We start from the raw sequence: 26,138 nt of genomic DNA, 5'->3' as shown, positions 1-26,138 counted from the left end.
TCTTATCTATTCGCAAGCCAGAAAATACATCTGGTGCACGAACGATGGAATTCAATAAAGTAACAGTAACTTTGTATTGAGCATTAAAACAATTGTACCTTTTTCAAGACGACATTAAAATATTTTGTTATTGTTAACAGTTTTTTTAATATTCCATATTCCTTAATCTAAATTATTCATTAAACAACTTTAAGCCTTTTTTCAAGATGATACTGCCGAAAATTTCATTGTTTTTGCTATCATTTCATAAGCAATTTTCTTATTCTTCTCTGCCCCGTGGTTGGGACAGAACGAGCAATATAGAAGCATTCCTTTTAAAAATGCAAAAAATAAAAAAAACGTACAGTTTTAAGCGATTTTCAACTAAGGTACGTTAAGTTATACTACAAGGTGATTTATTACATCTTTAAGAAGTGTTTTCTTGTTCTCTTTTCTTTACCAAAGACTGTTAAACATTAAGTATTCCGTTCCGCCCCAAAGTTCTCCTTCTGTACATCTCAGGAATGGAGACCCACATGTGATTCCATACAGCCACGACCCACAGGAAATCGACAAAAAGTGGAAACACCGGGAGTAATACATGCTTGAACATAAATGCAGATGATAGTCAAGCTTGCAGGTTGCGCTGTTGTATCTGACTACAGACGACACCCGTGCCACGTCCACAATACGTTCCAATTTTCAGCCGTGGTCACAACAATGTGCTGTGCTGTTATGCGTCCATTGTATCGGAGGTAAAGTGAATTCGAACGTGAGCAAACTGTTGGTGTTCGTAAGGTGGCTGCCTCCGTAACTGAGGTAGCTGAAGTTTTTGGTGTTTCAAGGGGCAACATATCGAAGAATTATACCGAATGAAGGAGAAGCGACAAAACATAATCCGCTAAGTCAGAACGCGGGCAAAAGTGTGTGTTGAATGATCGGGACGAATGGTTATTGACGAAGATTGTGACGAAAAATAAAAGGATGACAGCTCCAAAAGTCACTGCAGACCTAAATTACGCACTCGCGACACTCATCAGCACAAAAAAAAAAAAAAATAGGAAGGGACCTCCACTCAGGGAATTGTATGGTGAGCTGTAATTCCAAAACCATTCATCAGTGAGCAAATGCCCGTAACAGAAAAACGTTGTAACAAAGCCATAAACATGTACTATGGAACAGTGGAATAAAGTCATTTGGTCGGATGAGTCTTGCTTCACACTGATTACAACTTCTGTCAGAACTTACTTTCCAGGAGTGAATGGGGGAGGGGGGATTCAGCGATGATTTGGGCAGCTATATCGTGGTATCTCATGGGACCCGTGGTTGCTCTGCAATCTAGCACTACTGACAAGCGTTATGTGACCATTTTGGCTGATCAGGCCCATCCCTTAGTACAGTGTTTGTTGTCCAATGCTGTGTTCCAAGACGGCAGCTCTCTTTGTGAGCACGAGGGTGCATTGTCGCTTCTCCCCTGGCTGCCACAGTCTGCTGATCTCAATATTATTGAGCCTTTGTTGCCTACTTTGGAGAGAAGGGTGAATTATCGCTATCCACCTCCATCTTACTCGAACTTACCACTATTTTGATGGAAGAATAGTATAAGATTCCCTTTAAAACCACACGGGAGCTGTATTTGTCCATTCCGAGACGACTGGAAGCTGTTTTGAATGTCAACGATTTTCCTACACCATATTCGACACGGAAACGTGTTGTGTTTTAAGATTTTCCATATTTTTGATGCGCCCTCCCCCACCCCGACCCCCGTCCGAAGGCCAGCAGTGGAGGACCATGTTACCGCCCGATATCAGCTCTACAAAACCCAGTGCCCCCCAAAGCGACCAGAGTGCTCTTTCAATAGGATGTGTACTGTTTTGTCCGTTGAGCTTAGTGACTGCTGAACTATCAGGTGTTAGTGGATGTGTCCAGATTATTTCGAGGACTGTGCATTCTCTGAATTCAATTGCAGACAACACAGGAGTTTTTGAAGATGACGCGCTCTAATGTTATTCACAACTGGAAGGGATTGTTCCTTCTTGTTGACATATCTCTTAACTACCCTTTTTCGAACAGTCGGCAAAACTCAGAAAGCGTCATGCCGAAAGTGTTTTGTTAACAGCTGTTAACAGTGTTTCATATCTAGCAGTGTTTTAAGTAGCAATTAGTCGCCGTTACTTAGTGAACACCATGTCTTGTCGTATGTTTGGTTAGAAACCAGTTATGAAGCATTTCCGGACTCGTCGTGATCGCTCTCTACTCCTTGCGTTGGTGTATCCTTTAAGCGATAGCTGACTGCCATGTATCACTTCCAAAATTTTCATAGAAGTTCGACACGATGTTGTTAACACTTGAATGATATCGGCGCTGTGTGTGGAAGGCGAAACTACTTGCCCCGCACCAAACCTTGCCCTCCGGCAGTCGGTGTGCTGGAGAGAGTTTGGTTCCTCCGCTTCCCGAGCCCCCAGTAGTCTCCAGGAAGAACCCTACCGCTGCAGGAAGTAATGTTTCTTGGCTCTACTGGAAGGCGGGATTATCGGAATTTAAAGAGTTTGGCGCTCCGGGATGCACGGCGCCTTCTCTATATCGCCTCCCGCTAACGTTTGTTGATCGTTTCAGTCATTCTCTCGCGATCACAAAATAAACTCTTAATGAGTCACGCTTCCCTTGGATAGTTTCTGTCTCTACCTTGTTAAGGCTGCCAGATCAACTCCCAGATCAACGAACACTATACATCAACTGCTCGAAAGAGAATTTTGCGAGTAACATCTTTCATAGGAGAAATACATATCCTTCGTTTATTGATGCCTCGGTGAGGGATCTGACTTCTACACATCTAGCCTGACGTGGTTGTTCCGCCTTAAATTTCTTTTGACGGTACTATTAAATACTTGATGATAGTTTGGTCACAAGACATTGGGGCCTTATGTAGCTTTATTCCCATTGCGTAACGTTTAAATCCACCTGTTAGTTTTACCACCAAGCGCTAGAATGGGCAAATCATATTACATGCAGAAACAGTTCCTTAAAAACGCTACCGTCTTGTGCTCTACTGCGTCATCTGAAACAGCCTCAGAGACGTTATTCACAAGATTACTGTTATGTACTAACGTTGGTGAAAATTGTAACTCCCAGAAAGAATTGTCAAACTGAATAAGGAACTCAGAAGATATATGGAACTGTACACCAACAATGATTAGGGCTGCAAAGTGAGGTGGTGTAGCCATGGGTGGGTTTACGTACCAAAAAACAAATAACAAAAATGTACCTAAGTCATTATCTCAGGGGCCGGCCGGTGTGGCCGTGCGGTTCTAAGCGCTTTAGTCTGGAACCGCGTGACCGCTACGGTCGCAGGTTCGAATTCTGCCTCGGGCATGGATGTGTGTGATGTCCTTAAGTTAGTTAGGTTTAAGTAGTTCTAAGTTCTAGGGGACTGATGACCACAGATGTTGAGTCCCATAGTGCTCAGAGCCATTTGAACCATTATCTCAGGGAAAAGGATATCTGTTTCAAGCTAATATAATTATCTATAATAAGGTTTAGTAGAAATCTACTTGTGACAGTACTGTAAATGACCATGCATGTAATACGCTGAGGTGACAAAAGTCATGGTACACCTCATAACATCGTGTCGGACATGCAGTCATGGACTGTATGACTGGTCCCGGCGGAGGTTCGAGTCCTCCCTCGGGCATGGGTGTGTGTGTTTGTCCTTAGGATAATTTAGGTTAAGTAGTGTGTAAGCTTAGGGACTGATGACCTTAGCAGTTGAGTCCCATAAGATCTCACACACATTTGAACATTTGTGTCGGACATCCTGTTGCCCGCATAGTACAAAAAAATGGTTCCAATGGCTCTGAGCACTATGGGACTTAATTCTGAGGTCATCAGGCCCCTAGAACTTAGAACTACGTAAACCTAATTAACCTAAAGACATCACACACATCCATGCCCGAGGCAGGATTCGAACCTGCGACCGTAACGGTCGCGCGGTTCCAGACTGTAGCGCCTAGAACCGCTCGGCCAACCCGGCCGGCCCCGCGTAGTACAGCAACTCGAGATGCCATGGACTCAACAAGTCGCTAGAGGCCCCCTGCAGAAATATTGAGCCATGCTGCGTCTATAACCTTCCATAATTGCGAAAGTTTTGCCGACGTTACGATTACGTCCAGTAATTGTTCGATGTGATCAATGTCGGGTTATCTGGGTGGCCATATCATTCGCTCTAATTGTCAAGAATGTTCATGAAACTAATTGCGAACAATTGTGTCTCGGTGACGCAGCGCATTGTCATCCATAAAAATTCCATCGTCGCTCGGAAACATGAAGCCCATGAATGTCTGAAAATGATGTCCAAGAAGCCAAACAAGGACACAGTCCATTCCATGGAAACACGGCTCACATCATTATCGAGCCACCACCAGCTTGCACAATGCCTTGTTGACAACATGGATCCATGGTTTCATGAGACCTGTGCGTCATTAGAACCTTACCATCAGCTCTTACCGACTGACATCGGGACTCATTCGACCAGGCCACGGTTTTCCAGTTGTCTTAGAGTCCAACCGACATGGCCACAAGCCCACGAGAGGCGCTGCAGGCGATAGGCGATGTCGTGCTGTTAGCAGAGGCACCCGCGTCGACCGTCTGCTGCCACAGCCCATTAACGCCAAATTTTGCCGCAGTATCCTAACGGATACGTTCCGCGTACGTTCTACATTGATTTCTTCGGTTATTTCCCGCAGTGTTGCTTCATTGTTAGCGCTGACAACTCTACGCAAACGCAGCTGCTCTCGGTCGTTAAGTGAACACCGTAGGCCAGTGCGTAGGCCATGGTGAGAGGTAATGCTGAAATCAGGTATTCTTGACGTTGCGGATATCGAAATAGAATGTCCCAGGCGCCTGTCTCTGTTAATTCCCGTCGTGCTGCCACAATCACATCGGAAACCTTTTCACATGAATCACCTGGGTACAAATGGCAGCTCCGCCAATGAACTGCTCTTTTATGCCTTGAGTACGAGATACTACCGCCATCTGCATACGTGCTTGTCGCCATCCCATGACTTTTGTCACCTCAGTGTAAGTCAGGCATATTTAAATTAGACTGTGTATAATGTTCAGAAAATTATGTCGAATAGCGAAGTGGCATCGTACGGGACATCACACAAGTACTGTTGGGTTCATCTGTCTTGTAAGTAAAAATTTGAAATTTTATTACGTTATAGGATGCCCGGAAGTGCTGTTTCTAACCTGGAAGTATAAATGCGAATCGCATTCACCGTGATAAAACTGGTTTTGTTCAGTTGAACATAGACGAACGTAACGTGACAATCATCAATGTAATATATTTCCAAGTACATTCTTGAGAAAACGGGATTTTAGTACACTATTCAGCATAATACCGTTATAATACCAGTATGAAGTGTTAACCAGTAAAGTTCATAAGATAATGTAACAGAATGCTTAACTTACATAAAACCAGTTCATAAATGACTGGTCGCAGTCATTTTTACGTTATTTAATGATGTTCTTTTTTTGTCAGTAGTTAGATGCTGCCTTACGACCCAGATGAGTGTCATGAAACAAATTGAAATGCTACAACATTAAGTATTCATTCGTTGTAATGAAACAAATGTTTATTTTTGGCCAAAGGTGCACACAGAAATTATTTCAATCTCTGTCATTACTGCTTACAATAAGCACAGAAGACAGCACAGAAGCCGAAGACACCAGTGTCCTGGGCATGCTTCGAATGAAGTAGGAACTTCGCTGCACGCTGAGAGCGTCATGAACGAGGACGCCAACCTGTAAACGAAGCACCGCATAGATTTCTTCATACCGTGAAATGAGAGAAGTGGAAGGTCATACGCACGGCAATTAGGGGCCCACTCGTCTTTGCTAATGGCCAGTTGTGTAATGCAAAGTGCAGTTCGTGTTAATGTGGTTTTGTGGTTGAAGGCCTTAGAGGTATGACCTAGCAGCAAGAGAAAAACTGTAGATCTCGTTTCTGCTAGCGTTCTGTGGCTTCTCTAAGGTCGTGAACTGTCTTGCTTATACAGGGTGTTACAATAAGGTACTGCCAAACTTTCGGGAAACATTCCTCACACACAAATAAAGAAAAGATGTTATGTGGACATGTGTCCGGAAACGCTTAATTTCCATGTTAGAGCTCATTTTAGTTTCTTCCACCTACACTCAATGGAGCACGTTATCATGATTTCATACGGGATACTCTACCTGTGCTGCTACAACATGTGCCTTTACAAGTACGACACAACATGTGGTTTCATGCACGATGGAGCTCCTGCACATTTCAGTCGAAGTGTTCGTACGTTTCTCAACAACAGATTCAGTGACCGATGGGTTGGTAGAGGCGGACCAATTCCAAAGCTCTCCTGACCTCAACCCTCTTGACTTTCATTTATGGGGGCATTTGAAAGCTCTTGTCTACGCAACCCCGGTACCAAATGTAGAGACTCTTCGTGCTCGTATTGTGGACGGCTGTGATACAATACGCCATTCTCCAGGGCTGCATCAGCGCATCAGGGATTCCATGCGACGGAGGGTGGATGCATGTATCCTCGCTAACGGAGGACATTTTGAACATTTCCTGTAACAAAGTGTTTGAAGTCACGCTGGTACGTTCTGTTGCTGTGTGTTTCCATTCCATGATTTATGTGATTTGAAGAGAAGTAATCAAATGAGCTCTAACATGGAAAGTAAGCGTTTCCGGACACATGTCCGCGCTGCTGCTACGGTCGCAGGTTCGAATCCTGCCTCGGGCATGGATGTGTGTGATGTCCTTAGGTTAGTTAGGTTTAAGTAGCTCTAAGTTCTAGGGGACTGATGACTTCAGAAGTTAAGTCCCATAGTGCTCAGAGGCATTTGAACCATAGTGCTTGGAGCCATTTAAACCATTTTTTGACAGATGTGTAGGAAGTAATCTCACCTCTTGTACTTCTTTTTAACAGCGCTATCACTTCATCGCGTTGTTAAACAGAAGTCTACGGATACCAATGTCTGTATGCTGGCCCCTACTTCGATTGTACAAGATTGGGATTCTTCCTACACATCGGTCAGGGGGCTTGAAGATGACGTAGTGTAAAGCCGAAACTGGTGGCAAAATTGAAGTAAAACGGCAATATAGACGGCTGAAGCTATTTTTAATTTGGCATCTTTATTTTGATCCGGGTCTGGTTCTCTTTCTGTCTCGCAAGATAGTGCGCTCCGCGCTAAACTGTACGAGCAGGTGAATGCAGTTGTGTAGCTACGGCGCAGTGAATTATTGATTTTGGAGAACTAGCAAGTCGATTCCTTTCTCTGGAATCAAAATGAGCCTAATGGGTCTTATTTAGACCGATTTTGCAAGTATTAGAGTGCTGAGAATTAATCTGAATCCGCCAACAAACGTTCCCTAGCTAATCTTTGCAGCAATTCATCGCGTAATTTACTTTTCTCCCCTAGAGCGCCTATACTACGCGCGATGCCACCGTATCTGTGAGTAGGAGACGGGCCGGCCGGGGTGGCCGAACGGTTCTAGGCGCTTCAGTCTGGTACCGCCCGACCGTTACGGTCGCAGGTTCGAATCCTGCCTCGGGCATGGATGTGTGTGATGTCCTTAGGTTAGTTAGGTTTAAGTAGTTCTAAGATCTATGCGACTGATGACCTCAGAAGTTAAGTCCCATAGTGCTCAGAGGCATTTGAACCATTTTGAAAGTAGGAGACGAAACAAGAAGGAAGCGCGGGGTTTAACGTCTCGCTGTTGACGAGACAATTAGGGACAGAGCACAAGCTCGGGATGGGAAAAGGTCGAGAAGGAAACCAGCCGTGTCCTTTCCAAGAAACCATCCTGGAATTTGTCTCAGCCAGTTTAGGTATATCGCAGAAAATCCTAATCTAGATGTCGAACTAAGATTTTAGCCACCATCCTCTCGAATGCGAGTCCAGCGTGTTAGCACTGCGCAACTTTTCTCAATTAGGACGAGACGGAGGACTATTTGAATGCTGTGAGTATACTTTCATTGTGCGTCTGTTTCCTGACAGTAAAATGTCACCTTGGAGTAAGCGATGAACACCATTTGCTAATCGTTCAAACTCTTCCCTGCATCGTATTTATTAAATTTATTGAATAGTTATGCCCGCAGAGATTATCACTTTCTCTACACATGGAGTAGATCGAATGATTTTTCCTTTTTAATCTCTGACACTTGCATCGTAATGAGCAACTGCCTCAGAGCCACCTTCCCAGTTGTGTACTCCAGTAGACTCCACTAGACACCCGTCCTCTTCCGTGACAGTTTACTCGCCGCCCAGAAGAGTTTGGGCCAAGACACGCGCGTCATGCTCGATGGTGTCACCGATATGCTTGGATTAACGTCAGGCGCCCTGTGAAGGGATGGCGACAGGGGATGGCGAAGGGTACCAAGAGATCAGATGAGTGGAGGTGGCACACACCGTGGTGTGTTCCTCAGACAAATCTGGTACAGTTCGGGAACGATGGTTCCCGCGTTATCTTACTGAACTCAGAGATCGCCTACGCGGTACTCCAAGTGAACAAATGGATGCACATGATCGACAGTAGATTTCGATGTCGCTCGTTGGTGAAATGAAATGATTGCATGGCGTTATTGGTCTGTAAATCGGCTGCCTGGTGCAGGTCTTCCTGTATACGCCACTACGACGACTTGCGTCTGTCTGATGAAGATCAGAGGAAATGATTAAAACAACAGAAGATCCCAATCCCCAGCCCGCAATCAAATACGGGACCCGCGATCTAGAGGCACCGAAACTAGTAGGCCACGAGCTGTATACGTACGTTAGTAGGCGACGATTGAAGACCTGTTAGACCCCATTTTATCCCACGTCAGCATCCATTAAGCGAGAATACCTCCACAACTTGCGAGAACGATGCACTGCGTTGCACTGATGTACTCATGTGGATTTTGATGAACTATTATCCTGCCGTCAGAGATTACCATTGTACACTACTGTTTGTCAGTTCAGGAGACGTTTTCCATGCTTCGAGTATTCAGTGGCAGTGGTTCTGCGCCCCTATTAATCCTGTGACCTCTCCTTAACGCCGGCCGCTGTGGGAAGGCCGGTGTGGCCGAGCGGTTCTAGGCGCTTCAGTCCGGAACCACGCAGCTGCTACGGTCGCAGGTTCAAATCCTGCCTCGGGCATGGATGTGTGTGATATCCTTAGGTTAGTTAGTTTTAAGTAGTTCTAAGTCTAGGAGACTGATGACCTCAGATGTTAAGTTCCATAGTGCTTAGAGCCATTTGAACCATTTCTTTGTCCGCAGCTCGTGGTCGTGCGGTAGCGTTCTCGCTTCCCGGCGGGGTCAGGGATTTTCTCTGCCTCGTGATGACTGGGAGTTGTGTGATGTCCTTAGGTTAGTTAGGTTTAAGTAGTTCTAAGTTCTAGGGGACTGATGACCTCAGATGTTAAGTCCCATAGTGCTCAGAGCCATTTGAACCATTTCTTTAGTCGACGTACAAGTGCGGTGTGATGATGTCAGCACTACATTCCGAGGAGATGTTACTGGATGGTAAGTGTGCTCACCGGCTGTTATTGTCCAGCATTGAACTGAGAAAAGATTTTCTGCACAGTCGTCCTTGTTCCTCATATCGCGGTACGTGCTGTTTACCTGTGACACAGTGGCCTCTACGCGTTTACGATCTCGGACGGTGCTCGTCTCGGGCGTCTCGAGACCAAAAACGCTAATGTGAACACCTCGCCGGTCTAGCGCTGGACTGTCTGTACAAGGTCAGGTAAAATGAGAGTCACGAGCGCGACGACCTTTCCACGTTGTCGTACTCTGCAGTGATATAATCTTATGTTAAAGGCTTAACGCAGTAGGACAAGTATTACAATAACGAACTATGTACATTTCTAGAAGCAACATAACTCACCGCCCGCAAATATCCAGACTTTCTTCATTCAGTATTTGATTATTTGAATATGAGAGCACGTGGTGACTTTGAACGAACGTTATTGATAGTTTCAAACCCTTACCAAAGTTCTTTTTTCCCTCCGGCACCCCCTCCACAGAATGGTGAAAGGAAAACAGTTTATCGCTTACTATGTTCTCGCTGTTCATGCAGTAAAACTTCAGCATCAGGGCAAGACCTTTTATTTTATTAATTCTTTACTACCAACTCTATTGCAGACAGTATCCACATACACTACAGAATGTCACAGCAAGATTAGTTCACGAGATATGACGTCATTAACTTCGAGGTCCGTGAAAAGTTACCTTACGCTTAAAACGCAGTGCAAATTACACAGACTGTACTCACCCACTATTTGATAATTAGAGCACTTTGCAACTTCCAAGACATTTTTAACATAATTTCAATCTTTTTCTCACTTACATGCTTAAATTTCTAAGCATTAATTTATTTGTAAATCGATCAGGAGTCTGAAGCCGTTTTCTCGTAATGTTCGATTAGAGCATTAGTAGTTTTCCGCTTGGCACAATCACGTCAGTGAAATATGTACGCGTAACGTTGCAAAGCGCTATGAAATAGAACGAGCAGGTTAGGATTGTAGTGTGGGATGCGAATGGTCGACGCAGGTTTATTGGGAGAATATTACCAAATTGTAGTCATTCTGCAAAGGAGACCGTATATAGAACACTAGTGCGACCCATTCATGAGTACTGCTCGCGTGTTTGGGATCCGCACCAGATCGGATTAAAGGAAGTCATCGAAGCAATTCAGTACATAGCTGCCTTACGCCCTTTTTAATCCGAGCACTTCATTCTTAGTCTTCCATTCTTATTATTCCCTCTCGTTTGTTGTACGTATAGTATAGTACCCGTTTTTCCCTATAGCGTACCCCTATTTTCCTAAAGATTTCGATCATTTGACATTATCGAACGATTTTGCAGGTCGACAGATACTGTGAAAGCGTCTTGATTATTCTTTAGCTGTGCTTCCATGATCAACCACAACGTCAGAATTGCCCCTCTGATGCCTGTACCTTTCCTAAAGCCAAACTGATCGCTATCTTACACATCGTCAGTTCTCTTTTCCATTCTTCTTGTCAGTAACTTGGCTGCATGAGGTGTTAAGCTGATTGTGCGATAAATCTCGCACTTGTCGGCTATTGCAATCTTCGGAATAGTGTGGATTCTGTTTTTCCGAAAGTCAGGTGGTATACCGCTCGACTCACCAAAGTGAGTAGTCGTCGTTGCCATTTCCCACAATGATTTTAGAAATTCTGATTGAATTTTATCTATTCATTCTACCTTATTGGATATTAAGTTTTCCAAAGTCCATTAAATTCTGATTCTAACACTGGATCACCGATCTTTTCTATATACATTCCTGTTTCTTCTTCTATCAGAGCATCAGACAAGTCTTCCCCTCATAGAGACCCACAAAGTGCATTTCCTACCTATCGGCTCTCTCCTCTGCATTTGACAGTGGAATTCCCTTTACGATCTTGATGTTACCACCCTTGTTTTTCAGTTTCACCGAAGGTTGTTTTGACTTTTCTATATGCTGAATCAGTCCTTACTACAACAATTTCTTATTCGATTTATTCACATTTTCCATGTAGCCATTTCACCTTAGCCTCCTTGCACTTCCTATTTATTTCAGTCAAAGTGTATTGTATTTCTGTACTGCTGGATTTCCCTGAATATTTTTGCATTTCCTTTTTTCATCGGTCAACTGAAGTATTTCCCCTGTTACACACTGTTTCTTCCTAGTTATCTTCTTTGAACGTATGTTTCCCTTCCAACTTCTATGACTCCCCCTTTTAGAGATGTCAATACCTCTTCCACTGAATACCCTACAGAGCTACCCGATTAAGTCCGCAAGGGGACACTGGGTAGCGCGGTTGGTAGCTCACTCCCCGCAAAAGCACATACACTATGTGATCAAAAGTATCCGGACATCTGGTTGAAAATGACTTACAAGTTCGTGGCGCCCTCCATAGATAATGCTGGAATTCAGCATGGTGTTGGCCCACCCTTAGCCTGGCTGACAGCTTCCACTCTCGCAGGCATACGTTCAATCAGGTACTGGAAGGTATCTTGGGGAATGGCAGTCCATTCTTCACCGAGTGCTGCACTGAGGAGAAGTATCGATGTCAGTCGGTGAGGCCTGGCACGAAGTCGGCGTTCCAAAACATTCCAAAGGTGTTCTCTAGGATCCAGGTCAGGACTCTGTGCAGACCAGTCCTTACAGGGATATTATAGTCGTGTAACCACTCCGCCACAGGCCGTGCATTATTGACAGGTGCTCTATCGTATTGAAACATGCAATCGCCTTCCCCAGTGGGAAGCAGGAAGGTACTTAAAACACCAATGCAGGCCTGTGCTGTGATAGAGCCACCTGCAGTAATGGGAGAGTAACTTACCTCTAAGCCAACGTAGTAGACTCTGACAACAAATGACTTCTGACAATTAGAGAAAGACCATCAGCTCCAGGCTGAACAAAAACCATTTCCACCAGACCTGGAAGCCGGATCTTGTATACCATAAACAAAAAGGACGATCCTACGGCACAGTCGCAATTATAATGTTACAACGCTGGATAATCTCGAGAGGGATGTAGTGGTTGAGGAAAAAGGATAGCACGATACATACCACTAAGTTGCAGGAAGTGCCTAGCAAATTTTTAACCACCCGTCTTCTCTGACTGTGCCCATGGTAGTACTACTCTATTATCCCAATAACTTTATGAAGACCAGATCGTTGTAATTCTGTAACCGAAGTCGTTAACACACGCTTGCGCAACTGCTCCCAGCGAAAGTAACCAGTATTAAACCTGCTGGCGGGAAAAAAAAACATGTCGCACGTGTCATGATCACAAGAACATGCCCCAGTGTCCCAAATCCCACCGGAGTACGTCGTGTTATGAGCGAAGTGCATTGTGAAGTGTGAACCATCTGTGTGGACGGGTAAGTTAAGGTTGTCAGCCCCTTGGTGCCTTTACAGAGAACTATGCGCTGTTTCAGAGACCCCTTCCTTTAATCTCATGTTAATCCACAACAACAGGTCACTGCCCATTGAAACATAGTTCCCTCCTCCGACGAGTTGATCCAATAATATGTGAAACTTGTGGAATATCACTTTACGTGCAATATATTTTGAATTCATGTGTTTGGTATGTTTGCTTAAGGGCAACCGTCTGCTTGGCTTGAGACCTGTCTACCATCCTAGGCACAACTGCGACAGTGATAACACGCGTTTAAAATAATCAGGTATCGGGCCTCCTAACCATAGTGCTGGGGAGAATGAGCCCCGAAAGGCTGGCTCGATTCTGTTTTCTATTAAGAGGTCAGCCAGCCACATACGACAACCAGTTTTACCGTTTTTACTCAGCTGATTCTCATTTCATTAAGCTGGTTCTCAAGTCGGCAAGTCAAGCTCGGAACAGCTTTCTTCAGCTAGGACACTAGTATGACTGGTGACATTAACGCTTTCAGACCTGAATTTCTTCTGGAGGAAGGAAAATGTTTCTTTATGCTGTAATGATATGTTCCAGTTTTCAAAATATACATTGAACAATTGGCTTATTTTTATGGACTAAAATAACTAATTTTGAAATTTTCACTGTTTTAATAAATAACCTGATCATTTAATAATTACCATGCAAAATAACAATTGTAAACTTCATTAATACAACGGAATATAACTAACCAAACACTGCGGTGCACTGCTACATTGACTTGCTATATTTTTATAGTGAAGCACAATAGTTGGTAGCACTTACACATGATAAAAAGATTGAACATTTACAAATGTGTACATGAGGTTTACACTGGGGAAAATATTTGTGTTGCAACTAAGAGCCAGAAAAATTTAATGTAGACATTTGTAGCCAGTGGGTACGAAAGGATTAATTAACTACTCATCTTGGAAACAATAAGATGAATGTATTGCCATATGTTCAAAAGGGTCTAACAAAGACGTCTTTTTAAACGATATGTGGATTTTAATACTTGACTATGTAACTGACTAATTGATTTTACCAGTAATGTACCACATACTTGAGTCGACATAGCGCGACATTCTAAAGAACACGCTACCGTGTATTCCTGGGGTATCGTATCAGCAATTTCGCTTGTGAGAACACTCATCTTCCAAATCAGAGAATATGTTTGTTGATATCCAGTAAGCTCAAGTGCGAATCCGGGCTTCGGTTCTGGGCGGGTGGGAGGGGGGGAGGGGGAGTACAGTCTGTCTCCCTCCCCTCAAGTATAACTTGCTCTAAGGTCCCATTTTTAACGTGCCACACATGACTACGATTTTAATTATAACAATAAAATATAAAAAAGTTTTAATATAATAAGAATGCAAAAATTTTTGGTTACGGTAAAATATACAGCATATTTTCAGGCAATAATAATATTTTTTTTGCATCAGTGAATAGTACATTGTTTTAGTATAAGTCCAAGAAACTGCAGTTCAAAAAATATAATCATTGAAAAGCAAGCTTCCGAAAATTTGAGGAATACATGTCTCACGCAGTTAATTTGAGAACTACACCGTCCGCCCAAATAGTTCCGAGACTGATTTTAATTCTGGCGTATAACTTCATCGCACGAACTACGATTGCAGTTTGAACTAACAACTATGTGCGACAGATGTGAATTCGACCATTCAGTGGTGAGCAGGCAGTATTAAGTTGTGAACGTGCGGCCGTAGTGAGCCAGAGATCACAGTGGAGCAACATCTCAAAATCAAGACATTCTCCAGAATGCCTTAAAGAAGAGAAAAGTGTGTGCAAAGTTGGTCCTGCACAGCTTGACTCCTAAACAAAAGCAGCTACGCGTTGACGCCAGCCACGACTTGATTGATATGTAAAACACGGACAGTCCTTTCTGGAAAAACAAAATCGTAACGAGTGACGAGACTTGATGTCATCAATACAAAACTACTACAAAACGATAAAGTTTAGAAATTCACATGAAGAGTCAATGCTTTAACGACATTCAAGCCTATGTGATGTACAAAGAAGGACTTTTGTGACGGTTTGGCTCTGAGCACTATGGGACTTAACTTCTGAGGTCATCAGTCCCTTAGAACTTAGAACTACTTAAACCTAACTATCATAAGGACATCACACACATCCATGCCCGAGGCAGGATTCGAACCTGCGACCGTAGCGGTCGCGCGGTTCCAGACTGTAGCGCCTAGAACCGCTCGGCCACACCGGCCGGCATTGTGACGGTTTCACATGGTTGTATGTACATTCTGTGGTGTTCGAGGTGGGGTGAGGGGGGGGGGGACTGTGTAGGACACATGAAGCGTTACAGCCACCATCTTTAAGTTTTCCCAAGTTTTTACTAATCTTGTGTAGATATTTGTTGGACTGACGAGACATAATAACAACAAACACAATTTCCATAATATAAAATCGAAGTGTGCACATACAATCATCAGTAATCACTAATCACTACGACTGTAAGTTCTGGTCTGCAAGCTACAGCTGTGCGAGTGTGTAAACGAGGGGCATCCCCTTTGTTTTAGTCGTTTCTGCCTGCTTATGTCCGGGACGTCGGTTTCTCATTTTTTTCTCTTTTTTTCGGTTGATCTTTTCCTCTCTGTTTGCCCTCATTCAGCTCTCTATGGCTCTACCTGTGGATTCACGAAATGTGACACTAGGTCAGCTTGTGCTAATGCGACTTTTTCTGGCTGGTTTGTTACCGGTGAGGCCGCAAGACCATCCAAGCTCTCAGCAAGCAACTGGATAGCATCCTGTATTAAACATGGCTTGTAATTTCTAGAAATCCTTGTCGTTTAACGGAATCTTAGTTTTCTTTTTAATTCATTCATCGAAAGTTAGCTGTGAAATTTGGAGAATGATATATGTAAAAATATAAATCAGTTCGGGATCATAAATGGTAAAGAAACTAATGTTGTCTGAGGACGATTGGAGAAAGAATGATAGGAATGAACAAGGAGGTGTAAATTTGTTTTATCGACTAGGAGAAGGCTGTCGATAGAGTCAACTGGCGTTTACTGCTGAGAAATTAAAAAGATGTTGGTACAGACTGGAAAGATAAAAGGTTAATAAAAGGAAGGTACGCAAGGCAAAAAGTTACTGGGTACGGAATGAGGAGACGGTAGAGGTGAGCACTGGAAGGATGCAAGATAAGAACGCTCGCTGTCACCGAAGTCACTCAAGATGTATAGAGAAGAACTGATAGGTAAGGCCACAGAGGATGCAAGAAGCATTGTAATTGGAGGAGAGAGATTAAAGACTAAAAAATACGAGGGTAATCGAGCAGAGCTGGTGGGATCAGAAAAGGAGGTACCGAAGATGATGGAGATATTGCAAGAAGGGGAGATCAGTATGGAATCAAGATAAATACAGGAAAGACGTAAGTTATTAGAATAAACAAGAAGAAAGCTCCAGTTAACACATTCTCGGACGGAAAAAAGATAGGCGAAGTAAAATCCTTTCTTTACCTGGGAAGTTTAATAACTTGAAACGGAAACTGTACAGAACAAATGAGGAGGAGCATCTGAAAAGATGAAGCAGTTACTAAATTTGTGCTGTGTCATTTCTGAAGACGCACTTTTTTTTGTTGCCTTTTCTTTTTGAAATCGGCATTTGGAAACGTCTTGATATCCAGAAAAATGTTAAATCGAATGTTTGTAAAATTTGTGTAATATGTGTTCCGTAACTATGTCGTAGATTTCATAAAGTAAGGAAGCAGTACGTGCATGCACGTGAGTCGCTGCGGTGCGCTGCAACCTGTCACCCTCGCAGTCCAGAGATGCTACAGCCAACCGTCGTAGTTGGCCGCCGAGGGTGCAGCCGACGGCCTGCGCCAACAATCTTTAAATTGTTAGAAGAGACAGTGGCACTGTATTTTTGTTAAATTTAATGGTTCTCCTTCTTTTTATATGTAGCAGATAGGCAGTGCCGTTTTAACCTAACGAGAAGTCGATTCGTGTCGTGGCGGGACAGTCTTGGATACTAGTTGCCGGGAGCGAACTGACTCGTAAGGATAAAAGACTACAGGATACATTATGTGTTTTCGAATTTTCTGTCACGATGAATTTCAGTAGGATTCACTTCGCTAGTTTCGAGATTAACAAATTATAATTTGCTTAACACTACAAGTTAAGTAGGGAGATCTTTGATTGCGAGTTATAGTTTGCGGGCTTGCAAATATTTGCAGTTATTTAATGGTAGGGAAGTATTTTAATGGGTTCTGAGGGACAAGAGTTGGTGATTGTGGCTGGGAGTTTTATATGATGATAGCAGACTTGGATCCGTACGCTTACGTAGTGTAAATACAGTGGTTCTGAAGGCACACTCAGAGAGAGCTGAGTTGTGGTTATTTTGTTGTTTGCCAGGCTCTTAGAGGATAGAGTTGTGGCTGTTTATTAATAGTGGATTGCTTCACTTGGGCCTTGAGCAGATAATTGTTCAGTTTTATTTATTGTGACAGACCCTTGTATGTGCATACGGGAATTTATCTTGTTCCCACAGTGACAATTCCCCCCGGTGCTTTAGTGAAAATCTGACCTGGCATTGTTAAACACAGAGCACAAATATTGAAGGAACCATTATAAAAAGGCAAACATACAGTAAAGATATTCTTATCATTAATTGTACTGAGTGACCATTTCACCTACCGTAGTGATTTTAGTGGCACGCGTGACGCCTACACCTGAAGAGTCAGTGAATTTTAATCTGAATGTTTAATTGTATGGATTAAAGTGGTGGTAGCACCAAGGTTTTTTGTTTATCCTTTATGTCATAAATGCTGTCTGATACAGGGAATTCAAGCTTTTGCTGGCACTCGTACACCTACGACGAACTGGCTTATTGATTTTGAAATAAAAGAAAAAATAATAAAAGCAAGATATCGAAAAAAATTAGTTCCCGAATTATAATTTCAGAAAAATCACTCTTCAATGGACTATATTTTGAAACCAAGATTTAAAGTCGCAAGAAAATAATAACTGGAAAAATGTCTTGCCAAGGGAAGCAAAGCTATTGAATATTTCCTAGGTAGTCGTAATTGCGATAATATTGACCCATAGAATTTAATTATATTACAGCTATATGGTTGGGAAGGAAAAGATAACAAGCATTGAAAGAAATTAATTAAGAAGCACAGATTTAAACATTTTATTCAAATAATTAATATTAGAAGCAATCAGCGTAGAACAAAGATATACAAAGCTTAGTAAAAGCTGACCTGACTTGTAATATTATCTCTGATACTCTTCCAAACGAATGGAGGTAAAAAAAAAGAAGGGGGTGTGTCATTACGTCACAAACTTGAAGCGGATGTCCGCCACTTTGTCCGCCACTTTGATTGTGTGGAGACGTAGCTGTTTCACCAAAATTGCCAGCTTGGATTGTTTACGGGTGTACTAATCGATCCGAACATAATCTGAACTTTAAAGAAATCACATTTCATTCATAAGTGGAGCAATTCAAACAAGTTTTTCTTTTGTACACATGAATTAATATTGCACTGTTTACTTTTATTGTAATTGTTTTCTTTCTGTCATCTGACTTTAGATTTCCTTTACTTTACTTAATTTCCGTTCATTCTATTCTGTCGTGCGTTTTTCATTGTCTTCCAAGTCGCAGGAGCTCTGACATCCGAGCCAAACCGTTTCAACCATCTTGCCCCCGCACAACACACGGGTACATAACCGCGCTGATTGCTGGGGCAGCATCAGATGCTCTAAATTCCTCTCGTCGATGATTATTATTCACTGGTTCCATTCCCTCCCCCGTTAAGAAAGAGTCTGGCTAGAACAGGCAGCGCGTGTGGGTGAGTTTTACATGTTTGTATGACTGTGTGTGAGTGCTGTGCTTTCATTCTGAAGAAGGCTTTGGCTGAAAATTTTACTAACACATTTTTCGTCGTACCTGCCTTGTGCCCGGCATGTGAGTTGCAATTTATCCGTTACACAGAATAGTTATTTCCTCATGAAATTTGTTGTAAATAATCCACTGCACTTCAACAGGTACAATAATGTACATAATGACAATACCAGAAGAAAAAATGACATTCATTATTGAACAGCAAGATTGTATGTAGCACAAACAGGGGTTCACAATGCTGCAACCAAAAGTTTTGATTCCTCACCCACTGATATAAAATGCCTAACAGACAGCAAAGTAAAATTTGAAACTAAAATGAAAGCGTTTCTCTTTCATAACTCTCCCTACTCTATGGAAGATTATCCATTACTGTAATGCGTAAATCGTGATGGGTAGGAATTACTGACTAACATCTGCCTGTCTTTAATTAAAAAACGGAAAAACTAACAAGTGATCAGCATGGAGGCCTATTTACAAACAAACAAACAATTGTTTTCGATATATAATGACTCGTTCCATATCATAACTATTTATCGTGCAAATGATACCTGGAACATGAAACTAAAACACAAACCTCCAGATGTCAGACACTCAGATCGGTACCAAATGTTGTATCTCGATAGAATGTCAACCAAAACTCCAATTCAGTTCGGGTTTGTACTGTGTGCTGTCATCCATAAGTATTATGTCTGGAGTGTAGTGTTGTACAGAAGTAAATCATGATAGTTAAAAAGAAAGATATTTAGAAGGTCTGAAATATCCCTTAGGGGAAGAATGCTTAAGGTGAAGTGGACAGACAGACTTAAGAATGAAGATGTAACGAAGAAAACAGTAGAAGAAATAAGGCAATTGAAAGTGATCAGAAAGAAGAAAAAAAACTAGGCTGGGACATATAATACGTAGGAAGAGAACTGGAATGATGGATGGCATTAGAAGAGGATGAACATACAAACAGACGAAGGAAGATGCTCAGAATAGGGCATGATGGGGAGCCTCCACTCCAAACATGTCAGAAGAAAGAGACATTAAAGAGGAAGAACACTGATTTGTCCCGCGGTGGAGGAGATGTTAATAAAACTCGGGCTTAGCCTGACCGCGGAGGTCGCTCTAAGGGGAGTTCGTCGCGGGCGTCCCTGCGGCAGCTGCAAGGTCGGCGCGTGGCCAGCCGCTGCTTTCACCTCAAGACACGGCTGGGCCCACAACCAGCCGCCAGGCACCGCACGGCAACTTTCTTTCTGCTGTTAGCAAGCGCACACATTGCGTGTCCATTGATCACGTTACCGACATCCAAGTAAAACTTGGATGGCCAATATGGATTCCCAGTTTCTAGTTTCCACTATCGTAACTTGAGGAAGGAAGCTGACTTTTTCCATCCTCTTATGAAATGAATGGATCGTGTCACATGAAATCTATTTATTGGAGAAAGCTTGTCGTGGACGCCACACTGCTTTATTAGTCACAGATCAGCATTCGACTGTACAGCCCTTCTTTTCTCCAAAATGAGAACTAGCTAATAAGCCACTTCGCTTGCGTGCCCAACAATTTAACGTTACACAAGACCACGCGAACCACAAGATTTTTTTTTCCATTTTAGCACAGCTGCGGCAGATCTGCAGGATCACACTCATCCTGCGGCTCACCGATTATGATCATCTCTTGTAAAACAGTACAATTTTGGATGTAGCAAATCCTGATCTACTATGATGTGTCTCTCATGTGGTTTCGAGAAATAGAGGCTCAGAGTTTTGTTAGTATGTTGAATATCACACCAGAACGCCGAGCTCTGGTGTTAGCGAACCGGCTAAGGCTTTGGACCAGATGTTCGTATTCTGTTCAGGTCTCTTAATTTTTTCTACAACTAATTATTTTTCTTCGGAAAGGAATACTAATAGTAGTGATAATAGTCGTGATACATGCGTGGCGAGATATAATCGAGGTATACTAAGGAATCGTGATGGAAAGAAGACATTATATCGATAAATTCGTGCACTTGAAACAGACATTTAATTGTTATTATTAATGGTGAAAAATACATCTCAATAATATTTTAAAAGGATGACCCCTCAGAAATAATTTTCGACGCAAACCACGTCCTTTTTAACACAGGTACGAATACATTTTCTTCTGGCCCTGCAACAATATCAAACCATTCTGCAGTCGCTTCATAAATTTTTGACTTGTTGATGACAGTAAACATCACTAGGCAGGTATAATTTTGTACAACTTCACTACAAAATTCGCCGAATGTATAGACAGATAAATGTTGAAATTTCGTACTACATGTCGATTACACATCGCAGCAAATATAACACTACCAATATCGTCATTACTGCCAAAGGCCTTGCCGCGGAGGTAACACCTGTTCCCGTCAGATCACCGAAGTTAAGCGCTGTTGAGCTGGGCTAGCACTGGGATAGGTGACCACGCGGTCTGGCGAGCGCTGTTGGCAAGCGGGGTGCACTCAGCCCGTAAGAGGCAAACTCAGGAGCTACTTGATTGAAAAGTGGCGGCTCCGGTCTCGTAAACTGACATACGGTCGTGAGAGCGATGTGCTGACCACATGCCCCGCCATATCCGCTTCCAGTGACGCCTATGGTCTGAGGATGACACGGCGGCCAATCGGTACCGTTGGGCATTCCAAGGTCTGTTCGCACGGAGTTTAGCTTTTTAATATCATCATTATTTTATTATTCTTAGTTTCCGAAGAACCATGACTCTTTCTATCGACACAAGTGTTCGCTGGAAGACCAGAAAAAAAATAAAATGTCGAGAATCGAAGGCCGTAGGGCAGATCACTGGCCGGTCCCCTAAACCGGTTGCGCTAGAGCTGTTCCTCATCATTTCGTATGTGGCATTCAGTAGATTCGTAAAACTTTCAACCACGGTTTCTCGAGAAGTGTATCGTACTAAAGCAGCATTTGCTAACTCTGTGTATCACAATCGTGCGGAAGATGAACAGAATTAGTCACCCATTGGATGTATTCATCCATTGTCAAATGGCTCTGAGCACTATGGGACTTAACATCTAAGGTCATCAGTCCCGTAGAACTGAAGCGCCTAGAACCGCGGCCGGCTCTTCCATTGTCAGTGGTCCTTACAGCGTTCATCACTAGTACTTGGTAAGTAAGCAGAGAAGAGGTGGTATCGTAATCGTCTTGAGTACTGAACTATCCAGCAATGTTCTTGATTATATTCTAAACACACACATGGCATGTATCACTGTCGATGGCGCTTCGTCCGTCTGTTTGGTGTGTTAGTTGAGTTAATTTCAGAAGCATTCGTCAAACTCCTACGCAAGACACAGATGCGCACTTGACGTCCACAATGGGTCAAGAAGAGGAGCCAAACCTTGGTATTTCGATGTATCCCAGGATACCCATGGAAATGGCTCATATATTTTATGTCCAAAGTAATGGCTAATTACGAAAATCAAACGAAATTCCACGAATACCTTTGACACCGGCCAGAGATCCAGCTAGTAATATTTGATTTACTGCATAACTGCCAGTCAACTGAGACGGCACGATGTGACGAAAAGGAAGATTATGTACTTTTGAATTGCATAGTCGCATTATTTCTCTGCACGCAGCGGTTAGTTTGAGATATAGCGTATTCGTTCCCCGACGACAGGTGATACTGTGGGCGATTTAACCACCTTATGCTGTCAGCATCTATAAATGCTGGAGTGGACGTCTTCACACAACAGTTACTGCAGCAAGTACGTTTCGTAGGTCCATTGCAAAGAAATTTGAAAACTATTGCTAACAATACGAAATATGATAATAAGTTATTTAATAAGAAATTTCGTGTTGAGTATAAAAAAGTATCTAAAAATGAATTGGAAACAATAAACCGTGATAGATGATTGATAGACTTTTACTCGCTTTGATAAACAAACGTGGACGTGAAAAGCATTAACTTTTGATAGATTACAAGTAGGTGAAAAGTTATTTTGTTCTTATTTGACATTCAGCGCAAACCTACCAGAAAGATAATTCTATCCGGCTTGCCTTCAGTAACGATGTGAAATACGTCACATCTAACTAACTACACGAGTGAGTTCTCGAAGAACAAAAGACGGTCGTCACCCTGCTACCTGTTCGTAATTGAACACTTAATTTCTGATTTTACTGGGCCTATGTGTTTGAATCTGGTTGCACCTTGAAGTCGTATAAATGTAATGAAGCATACTTTTACTACTAACAGGTTCGTTTGTTCACATCGAAACATTATCAAAATTACAAACAATATAAATGATGATGAAGAATATGAAGCTGTTACGCCATTACAGTTCACCCTTCTCACACACCGAGTGGCTGTAACCACCTACCTAGTGTCGTCTACGTCCCTTCCATGCGCCCTCCGGACAGCACCTGTTGAACGTGCCTGTGATGTAACGAGTCGCCGGTACTAGTCGTGTTATGTCCACCACGCTCACGGCAATGCGGCCTTCAGTGTTAAGACGGCGGTTTAAGAGGGGGCGGGGATTGTGGGGGGCAGAGAGAAGCAGGTGGGGGGAGGTAGCGTATTGAGTGAATGGACGTGGCATTTCATTAAGTCCCAAAAGAACTCACTAGCGCCTTACAAACAGCTGTTCATATTTGCGACCGGCAATACATATAGTATTTATATTCCATAGTTTCCCTGAATCAGTTGCGGTGAAGGTCGTTATGCTTCATTAAACAAGACATCGGCTGTTTTTTTTTCCCACACGAGTTTCTGTTCTGGCTCTAACGACTTTGCAGTCGACACAATACTGAACTGTAAATTTCAGATTTTTCAAACTCGCACATGCACATTTATAGGTAAGTAAAAACAGTGATTCAACAGAAGAACTTATAAAAATTGATCAACCGTCCATCTGACCTCGTCGCTGACCTAGTTCAGCTGTTTTCAGGCCTGAGAGGCCAGTGATGTGAGGCAGTGAGTGTTCGTTAAATTAGACAGCTTGGCGATCAGAGATCTACTATCAGGACACTATGTTGCAGCACCAACTGCTCCTCCACGCAGTATACAGTTGTTGTTGTGGTCTTCAGTCCTGAGACTGGTTTGATGCAACTCTCCATGCTGCTCTATCCTGTGCAAGCTTCTTCATCTCCCAGTACCTATTGCAACCTACATCCTTCTCAATCTGCTTAGTGCATTCATCTCTTGGTCTCCCTCTACGATTTTTACCTTCCACGCTGCCCCCCAATACTAAATTGGTGATCCCTTGATGCCTCAGAACGTGTCCTACCAACCGATCCCTTCTTCTAGTCAAGTTGTGCCCCAAACTCCTCTTCTCCCCAATCCTATACAATACCTCCTCATTAGTGATGTGATCTACCCATTTGATCTTCAGCATTCTTCTGTAGCACCAGATTTCGAAAGCATACAGTATGTTGGAGCAAATAAACGACAGATGTGGTCTTCGTAGTGTGCAGGGACTGACACAGAGAAACAGATCATTTACAGGGGTGTCAAACTCCACACGATCTGCGTGAACATATGGCACCATAAGGATTGCGGGATACTTATGGACCTTGCATTTTCGACTTTTTTAACCCTTGTCATTTTTTCCTTTCTATCAAGGCTGTTTGTTTTTTTTGCCTGTGCGTTTCGCTTCTTTTATGTATGAAGCTTCTTCAGTGGCCTGTAGCATATGTTTGTCGGCCGCTGTGGCCGAGCGGTTCTAAGCGCTTCAGTCCGGAACCGCGCGACTGCTACTGTCGCAGATTCGAATCCTGTCTCGGGCATGGATGTGTGTGATGTCCTTAGGTTAGTTAGGTTTAAGTAGTTCTAAGTTCTAGGGGACTGATGACCTCAGATGCTAAGTCTCATAGTGCTCAGATCCATTTGAACCATTTTTGTAACATATGTTTATTTATATGTACATAATAAATGCATTATATAGTAGTTACAAGTATGTTACTATTTTACGTTTTCCCTTGTTTGTCTCTAGTTTTTTTAGGTTAGAAACAACACGAAACTTGTGCTGAAAAAATTGTTTCTGAACTAAAAAACAAGAGAAAAACACGAGAAAACGTAACACAGGTACATAATGGTAACTACTACATAATGCTTTCATTATGTATACGAAAACAAACATGTAATGCAGGCCACTGAAGATGCTTCATAGATAAAAGAAGCGAGACGCATAGAGCAAAAAGAAACGGGAGTTAATTTACAGGATATAGGCAAAATAATGTGAACGGTGGTAGTAATGAGATGGTTGAGTTTGACGGTCAACAAAACAGGTAAGGCACGTGTCGCGCTGGATTGTGCGTGTCCAGTACGGACTAGGCATCAGTGCAGGTTGTTTACGAGTAGCGCACACTTCGTATTTGCATTCCGAGCTTGAGCTCGATGTGCAATGAAATAACTACCAGAGTCCCAAGAAGGGCAGTTTGTGGGGGCCCAATTAACTGGAGCATCAGTAACCAAGGCGGCTATCTTATTCAGTGTTTCAAGAGCAACTGTTTCAACAGTCATGACAGCCAACACAGAACATGGAAAGACATCATCGTGTAAATGTAAAGTAGGCGCAAATCAAAAATAAATGACAGAGATAGTCGTACGCTAACACGAATTGTGTCAAAACAGCACAACACTACGGCGGCTAAAGAGACTGCAAAGCTCAATAGCCATCTTCGAGACCCCTTATCTATCAACACTGTCCGACGAGAACTCCATAAAGTAAATATTCATGGACGAGCTGCCATACCGAAGTCATTAATGGTGACGACCAACGCAAAGGAGCGTAAAACATGGTGTCAGGAACTTAAATCGTGGACGGCTGATCAGTGGAAACACGTCATGCAGTCCGACGAGTCAGCGTTTTGTTATTTCCAACATCGGGCTGGGTTTACGTCTGTAGAAATCCAAAAGAAACCCATAATCCTGATTGCTTGTTTCCAACGGTTAAGCATGGATTCCCGGCGGGGTCAGGGATTTTCTCTGCCTCGTGATGACTGGGTGTTGTGTGATGTCCTTAGGTTAGTTAGGTTTAAGTAGTTCTAAGTTCTAGGGGAATGATGACCATAGATGTTAAGTCCCATAGTGCTCAGAGCCATTTTTGTTGAGCATGGAGGTGGAAGTGTGATGGTGTGGGCAGCCATATCATGATATTCTGCTGGTCCTTTCATTAGTCTCAAAGGCCGTGTTACAGCCAGCGAGTATGTGAACATTTTAGGTGTCAGGTGCACGCCATGATTCAAATTATGTTCCCCAACAATGATGCCATATTTCAGCACAATAATGCACCCATTCACACATTCAGGACAGTACAATCGTGTTATGAGGAGCATGCAACTGAACTGCTCCATCTTCCCTGGCCAGCACAGTCCCCGGACTTGAACAGCACC

At 42.9% G+C, this 26,138-nt stretch overlaps 1 protein-coding gene across 1 annotated transcript in view; it reads right to left on the bottom strand.

The window, feature by feature from the left end:
- LOC126186823 (uncharacterized) overlaps positions 1–23,221 on the bottom strand; it is a 298,174-nt gene extending 274,953 nt beyond the window's left edge. The window contains exon 1 of the mRNA XM_049928246.1: positions 23,126–23,221. The gene's annotated coding sequence lies outside the window, so the exon portion shown is untranslated. The remainder of the gene's footprint in view (positions 1–23,125) is intronic.
- Positions 23,222–26,138: the final 2,917 nt, after the last annotated feature.

Source organism: Schistocerca cancellata, chromosome 1, assembly GCF_023864275.1.
Source record: "Schistocerca cancellata isolate TAMUIC-IGC-003103 chromosome 1, iqSchCanc2.1, whole genome shotgun sequence".
NCBI classification, from domain to species: domain Eukaryota; kingdom Metazoa; phylum Arthropoda; class Insecta; order Orthoptera; family Acrididae; genus Schistocerca; species Schistocerca cancellata.
This window is presented reverse-complemented; position numbering and strand designations above follow the sequence as displayed.